We start from the raw sequence: 8222 nt of genomic DNA on the forward strand, positions 1-8222 counted from the left end.
TAGGGTGGGTCAGGAAATCTGAAACATTGCATAGTTTTGTTTTGCCTATGTAGACACAAAAAGTACTTAGAGCACTTTTTTCCCCCCCAAGAGAGCATAGCTTAGTTTTAATTATTTTAATGCCACTGTTAGCAAGAGGAGTACTACAGACAGCAATCAAACAGTGGATTTTTTCTGTAGACATTGTTATTTCTGTTTAGGTGTTTCAGTAGTTTTCTATGCGGATAAATCATGCTGCATGATCACTAGAAACAATCCAGCTCTGTAGCATGCAAGTTTTTTTAAAGGTTTTTTTCCCATGTTACTCTGAGAGAAAAAAAACCCACAGAGATAAAGTTGAACTGGCAGTTTGACTGAAGCAGTGGTAATAACACAGAGTTGTGCTCTTCCTACAATCAATGTTTTGATGTGGATGATGATGTCCGAACATGTACTTGGTTGTATTATTTTGCTAGACTATTTGTTTCTGTTAGATATATCTGCTCACATGATTGTTGTTCATAATTTGACATTACATTTACTGCTGATCAAAATGTATTGTTGGAATAGGTCTGCTTAATATTCTGACTGCAGTTTTGTAATAAAATCAAATAACACAGATGTTTTAAGTATCAAAGTGCTTTTCACACACACACACACACACACACACACACACACACACACACACACACACTCACACACTATGAGTATGACTGCAAACATGAATTTGTACTTGTATTAATTATAATTACTGTATTACAGAACCTGATCTGAAAAAAAGGACAACAGCAAATTATTCATGCAAGCTTGCTGTATTAACGATTTCTTTATCCATTTAATACAACACTGAATTAAAAGATAACAACTATAACAACGTGTGTGTGTTTGTGTGAATGTCTATGTGTATATGGACGGACACTGATTAAACCTGAGACTCATCGATTACCCAGGTGAGTGTAAAAGAGGGAGAGAGAGAGGGAACTTTAAGGTGGGTGCATGGGGACGGACATGTAGTAACAGATATATGTTTTAATCTGTAATCTTAACACATGTGCTTAAAATTAGGAACAGATGCCATTCCACTACAAATACTGTCAGTCTGACAAAAACGCCCAGTGACACTGAACCCCTATCCCTCACAGAACACATTCAGTATACATGTACTCACTTCCTTTCGTCTGCGTTTAGTGAAAGCAGATCGTTCTGATGACATTGGTATCCGGTTTCTGACCTCCTGTGAGTGGTCAACAATTGTCGGAACTGGAACTGCGTCAGGCAACAGCTGTTTTGTGTGTGCCAGGTTTTCTTGCCGGCTTAACTGCGTTCATATTGGAAGAAAGTGTCGCGAAACACAGCACATCGTGTTGGCCGTTTCCAGTTAATCAGTCTTGCTGCAGAAGTTGTAAGCCCATCGGAAAAAGGCCCTGATGCCTGAACCTTTTTTCTACACTTCATAGCTATCAGCAGCCGTGCGCATTCCTTCGGCGTGTTGTTGATGCTCGATGTAGGCAAACGCCCACTTGAGCCTAAGCTGTACACGAAATGACGTCACAGCCGGTTCTCGTCTACTGGCGGCCATTTCGAAGTCTCGTTTAGCAGACGAATTTGGCGGAACGTTTTTAATTAAATCACAATGATAAAGCTACGAATCGGTGAATTTCTTTACATTTTTGGAATCTTTAGGTGCATTTCTCTAACCTTCAGTCATCGGTTAGTGGTTCTAATAACCTTTAAAACAGCGTGGTCTGGTCCTTTAACCAGCTAGCTTTCCTGGCGTCACAACATATTGCACGAGTTACAGACCCTGAATTTCCCTGATTGCGAGTGACAGGAAACTAACAACACTCTTCACAAAGGGACAATAACCCGCTCCGTGTATTCTGTCATAATACTATCTGTAGAAATATCATCAGCGAAATGTGATACCGGTTTTGCAATATTGAACAATATGTCAACACTGCCTGGTGGTTCTGTCCTAATCCTGCCACTGATGCAGCTGTATGAATCATAGAGTTTATTTATTGTTGCTGTTATTTAGATTATTATATTTAAGATTGATTTAAGGCGTTTACGTTGTGTATGGTTGCTGTTATTAAGATGATTATATTTAAGATTGCAAGGCGCTTAGAACTATTTTAGGACTTGCGCCCTTTGAATACCCTTACTATTATTATTTAAGTTATTGAGACATCCCAGTGCTTGAGGGATTTATAGAGCAAATCGAGAAAATTCATTATTGAACGAAGCGCATAGCGCTGAGTTCAATAATTATTTTCGAGATTTGCTCTATAAATCCCTTAGTGCACTGGGATTGTTTCAATAACGATATTGTCAGTACCGCCATAGAAAAAAGAAGATTCCAAACGCACATTTTGCAGCGCGCATTTGAATGGAGGTCTCCCTATTGACGTCATCACTTCGTGCGCACCGGGGTTTGGAGGGCAAGAGGTCACCGCGCCGCTTAGCCAAAACATGGAAGCGTGGTGCCGATCGCGAAGTTTCGCTGCGGCGATTCCGTATTTGCGTCGACGATTTGGTTAAATTTCATTCAAGATGGTGAATACTTGTTGCATAATGTTTACTTTTTATCCGACACCTGAAAGACAGTATTAATTTGATTTGATGGGGTTGTTATGTACAACTAGAAACACATTTTTCATTGTCTGCGATGTTCTGCCTAGCATGTGTGTACAGTTTTATGCAATTCGACTGAAATGTGTGATTGAAAAAAAAAATGCAACACTATTTACTTTTGATCTCAAGTCTGAATCTTTTTTTTTTAATTGGACCAATGTGCAGTTTTATGTTATTTTTGTATTTGACTGGTATCTACCTGATTTGAAACTGTTTACAGTGATGCTAAACCTGAACAGAACTGTGTACAGTTACTTTTATGTTTTTTGACAAGTGTGTGATTTTAAACAAAAACAACACTGTTTATGTGGATGCCAAACCTGAAACACAGTATTAATTTGACTTATGTATCTGTATGACTTGTGCTGGCGTGCATGTGTGTAGTTACTTTTTTTGCTTCCTGGCTCAAGTGTGTATTATTCAAAACATTTTTCTAGGGCTCAACACTATTCCTTATTTGATTTTGAGATCTGATGCTAAGTGTGTGGGTGTGTGTACAGTTCTTTTCTTTTTTACACTTTGACGGTATTGATGTGTAAACTGTTACCATTCATTGATTCTAACCCTCAACAGCAGTATTAATTTGGCTAATGATTGGAAACACTAATTCACTTATTGTCTGAGATGTGCTTTTTGACTGAAGTGTGCAATTTGAAACAGATTCAACACTGTTCATGTTGATGCCATAGCTTTTTGACTGAAGTGTGCAATTTGAAACAGATTCAACACTGCTTATGTTAATGCCATAGCTTTTTGACTCAAGTGTGTGCCTTAATCAATGCTGGTTAGCATGTCTTTACAGTTTATGATTTTTTATTTAAGCATGTGATTTTAGTAAGAACTAATAAATACCTTGACAAGTGTGTGCTTTAAAACAGAAACATAACTTCTGTGGATGCCAAACCAGAAAAACAGTATTAATTTTACTTATGTATCTATCTGATTTGTGCTGGCAGGAATGTGTGTAGTTACTTTTTTGTTTTTGCTTTCTGACTGAAGTGTGTATTATTGAAAACATTTTCAAGGGCTCAACACTGTTCCTTATTTGATCTTGAGATATGATGCTTAGTATGTGGGTGCATGTACAGTTCTTTTCTTTTTACACTTTGACAGTATTGATGTGTGAACAGTTATTGTTCATTGATTCCAAACCTCAACAGCAGTATTAATTTTGCTAATGATTGAAACACCGATTCACTCGCTTTTTGACTGAAATGTGCAGTTTAAAAAAAGATTCAACACTGCTTATGTTAATGCCATAGCTTTTTGACTCAAGTGTGTGCCTTAATCAATGCTGGTTAGCATGTCTGTATAGTTTATGCTTTTTTTTTATTGAAGCATGTGATTTTAGTAAGAACTAATAAATACATTGTTGTTGCCGTAACGTTTTTGTTCTTAAGACTTTTTTTTTAAGCTTGCGTGTGTCTTATCTGAGACATTTCTTAATTGTGAAGAATCTGGTGAGTGATTGTCAGAATGAGTGTGTATCTGTGTAATGGCTCCTTTGTTTAGTCAACAAAGTTAATATGTTGAGCCCAGCTGTCCTAAACGGAAAAATATGTGTCTGGTTTGTCTCAAAACAGTAACGTTTCACAAAATTGAACAAAACTGTTGAAAACACACCTACTGGAGCTAACAAAGGCAGAGATTAGGTACAAATCAAAAGTAATGTGTTAAATATCACACTCACACCAGCTTCACATTCACAGAGTGACAGATTGGTAAAAATTAAAATACATATAATGTGTTCAACGCTTTATTTAACTGAACTGTCATTGTCAACATATATATAAAAATTAAAAACAAAAAACACGTAACACTGAATTCAGGGAAATTTTTTGTTACTGTCTTCAGCAGCACTAAAGTAAAAAGAAATAGAAAAAATAAAAAAGAAGAACAAAAAAAACACACACACATTACACATTTACAGGTTCACAATAAATGTTCTAAGGTAATATCAAAGTAAGCACTAAAGCAGACACCAGACTTGATCCCAAAAAGGAAAAAAGAATCGCTTCTCCAAACATAAACATACAAAGTTAGAAATACCATTTCTCGAATAACAATGAAATGAAAACTCACACACACTGAAGCAGAAATAACAGGTAATCTAAAACTAAAGAGCTTCACACATAAACGTACAAAGTTAGAACTACAAGTTCTTGAATAATAACAAAATGAAAACTCGTGCACGCACTCCCGAATCATCGAGCGGCGCACTGACGCTAGCCGTTCCGCTTCTTGCCCTCCAAACCATTTCTGCGTATCACGTGACACCGCTCCGAAGTACGCAAAAGGGAGACCTCCATAGGCATAACTGCGTGGTCAGGTCGTGTACAGTAAAGATCTACTTTTGTGTGGGGTGTCTCAAGTGTGTCGTGCTTTCGTCACACGCATTTTAATTTCTGTTGGTAAATTCCAGTGTAGCGTTAATCTGAACAGTGATGATCTTTCAGAGAGACCTCATTTGAACTCGGAGAAAGGACTGTGCTCTTCATTATTTGCGATTCGAAACCTCCAGTCGAGCTTCGACGGATTGACTGTGCGGAGTGACTCCCCTTGAATTGACTCGAAGCGGGACTCGACGGTTCGCACATTTTCAAAACAAATGTGGCATATTTCTCGTGTTGTATCTTCACTCATCGGGGAGTCTGATACTAAATATGAACGGTAAGAATGCTCTGAACCCTACACGTATTATATCCCCATCGTTTTTTCGTTCACATTTGCCCAACATGTTAATTTGCTGAGCGGGGTTAATGTCGTCTGCTAGGCCGCTACCTGGGCAATCGAACCACTGCAGTCTGCACTGAGTCTGCACGCATGAGGCAGGCTGGTAATAAGTCTTATATATGGTAAGAACGTTCTGAACCTTACACGTTTTCGATTACGATTGTTCTTGCCTTGAAATAATAATTCGGAAACCATTCATTTACTGAACTGATGTAGTCGTATTTCTGTGTAGTCTGCCACAGAGTCGATCGAGTCAGTCTTCCAAACTGGTCTAGCTGGTACGTTATCGGAATAACACTTGTGTTTTCTGTTAGCCGCTGGGAATTGTATACTAACTCATCATTTGGTAATGTGGATGATAAGCTACATGCCACTAGAAGAATCTATGCAAGTCGGCGAAAATTAGATGAAACACAGCGGCTTCTATTTTTAGATCACTGGCACTGGCACAGGCACATGCAATCTGTCAGAAAAAACCCACTTCTGCTTTAATTGAGAAGCAGGGAATTTATGGTCATTTGGTATTGTGGAGAATATAAGCTACATGTCATTAATTAATTCTGAGGATGAGAGCACAGTCTCGCTTAGGCAAAGGGCGGAAGAATACGCTCTGTGGAAAAGTTAGCGCACTCCAAGAGTGCGCTAACAGTTTTAGCGCATCGCCATTAGCCAATCAACTGGTTCACATCAGTCATGTGACACCAGTACTTACTGACAATTATTATTATTTATGATTTGTCGGTGTGCATGCATGGACCCTTTTTGTCGTTTTGTTTGCTTGCTTTCTTATTTCTTGCTCACTTGCTTGCCTGCTTGCGTTCTGGATTGCGTTTTCCATACATATGAAACGGTCTATGACGACCACCCAATGGGAAAGAAAGTAGTAGTAGTAGTAATAGTAGTAGTAGTAGGTAGTAGTAGTAGTAGTAGTTTTTTATTTGTTTGTTTGCTTAACGCCCAGCCGACCACGAAGGGCCATATCAGGGCGGTGCTGCTTTGACATTTAACGTGCGCCACACACAAGACAGAAGTCACAGCACAGACTTCATGTCTCACCCAGTCACATTATTCTGACACCGGACCAACCAGTCCTTGCACTGACCCCATAATGCCAGACGCCAGTAGTAGTAGTAGCAGTAGTAGTAGTAGTAGTAGCAGTATTAGTAGCAGTAGGAGGAGTAGTAGTAGCAGTAGTAGCACCAGTAGCAGTAGTAGTAGTAGCAGTAGTAGTACAGTAGGAGTAGTAGCAGTAGTATCAGTATCAGTAGTAGTAGCAGTATTAGTAGCAGTAGTAGTAGTAGTAGAAGTATCAGTAGTAGTAGCATTATTGGTAGCAGTAGTAGTAGTAGTAGCAGTAGTAGCAGCAGTAGCAGTAGTAGTATTAGTAGCAGCAGGAGTAGTACTATAGTAGCAGTAGTAGCAGCAGTAGTAGTAGCAGCAGAAGTAGTAGTAGTAGCAGTAGTAATAATAGCAGCAGCAGTAGTAGTAAGGAAAGCAGAAGTAGCAGAGTTGTGTCAAGGAGTCTATATCTCTGTTGAAGACCTTCACAATGTGAGAAATCCGGTCTTACAAAAGGGGGTGTTGTGGGGTAGATGTACACTCCACTGCAAGCTGTACGGAGGAAATGAAGACCTGGAGAAGACAGCAACATTCGTCTCGCTGTCCGGCCTGACAATATAAGTGTGATCGACAAGAAGAAGTCTTAGATGTCTCGCTGTCCGGCCTGACAATATAAGTGTGATCGACAACAAGAAGTCTTAGATGTCTCGCTGTCCGGCCTGACAATATAAGTGTGATCGACAACAAGAAGATGTCTCGCTGTCCGGCCTGACAATATAAGTGTGATCGACAACAAGAAGTCTTAGATGTCTCGCTGTCCGGCCTGACAATATAAGTGTGATCGACAACAAGAAGATGTCTCGCTGTCCGGCCTGACAATATAAGTGTGATCGACAACAAGAAGATGTCTCGCTGTCCGGCCTGGCAATATAAGTGTGATCGACAACAAGAAGATGTCTCGCTGTCCGGCCTGACAATATAAGTGTGATCGACAACACGAAGATGTCTCGCTGTCCGGCCTGACAATATAAGTGTGATCGACAACAAGAAGATGTCTCGCTGTCCGGCCTGACAATACAAGTGTGATCGACAACAAGAAGATGTCTCGCTGTCCGGCCTGACAATACAAGTGTGATCGACAACAAGAAGATGTCTCGCTGTCCGGCCTGACAATACAAGTGTGATCGACAACAAGAAGATGTCTCGCTGTCCGGCCTGACAATACAAGTGTGATCGACAACAAGAAGATGTCTCGCTGTCCGGCCTGACAATATAAGTGTGATCGACAACAAGAAGATGTCTCGCTGTCCGGCCTGACAATACAAGTGTGATCGACAACAAGAAGACGTCTCGCTGTCCGGCCTGACAATACAAGTGTGATCGACAACAAGAAGAAGACGTCTCGCTGTCCGGCCTGACAATATAAGTGTGATCGACAACAAGAAGATGTCTCGCTGTCCGGCCTGACAATATAAGTGTGATCGACAATAAGAAGATGTCTCGCTGTCCGGCCTGACAATATAAGTGTGATCGACAACAAGAAGATGTCTCGCTGTCCGGCCTGACAATATAAGTGTGATCGACAACAAGAAGATGTTTCGCTGTCCGGCCTGACAATATAAGTGTGATCGACAACAAGAAGATGTCTCGCTGTCCGGCCTGACAATACAAGTGTGATCGACAACAAGAAGATGTCTCGCTGTCCGGCCTGACAATATAAGTGTGATCGACAACAAGAAGATGTCTCGCTGTCCGGCCTGACAATATAAGTGTGATCGACAACAAGAAGATGTCTCGCTGTCCGGCCTGACAATACA

Source organism: Littorina saxatilis, linkage group LG16, assembly GCF_037325665.1.
Source record: "Littorina saxatilis isolate snail1 linkage group LG16, US_GU_Lsax_2.0, whole genome shotgun sequence".
Lineage (NCBI taxonomy): Eukaryota > Metazoa > Mollusca > Gastropoda > Littorinimorpha > Littorinidae > Littorina > Littorina saxatilis.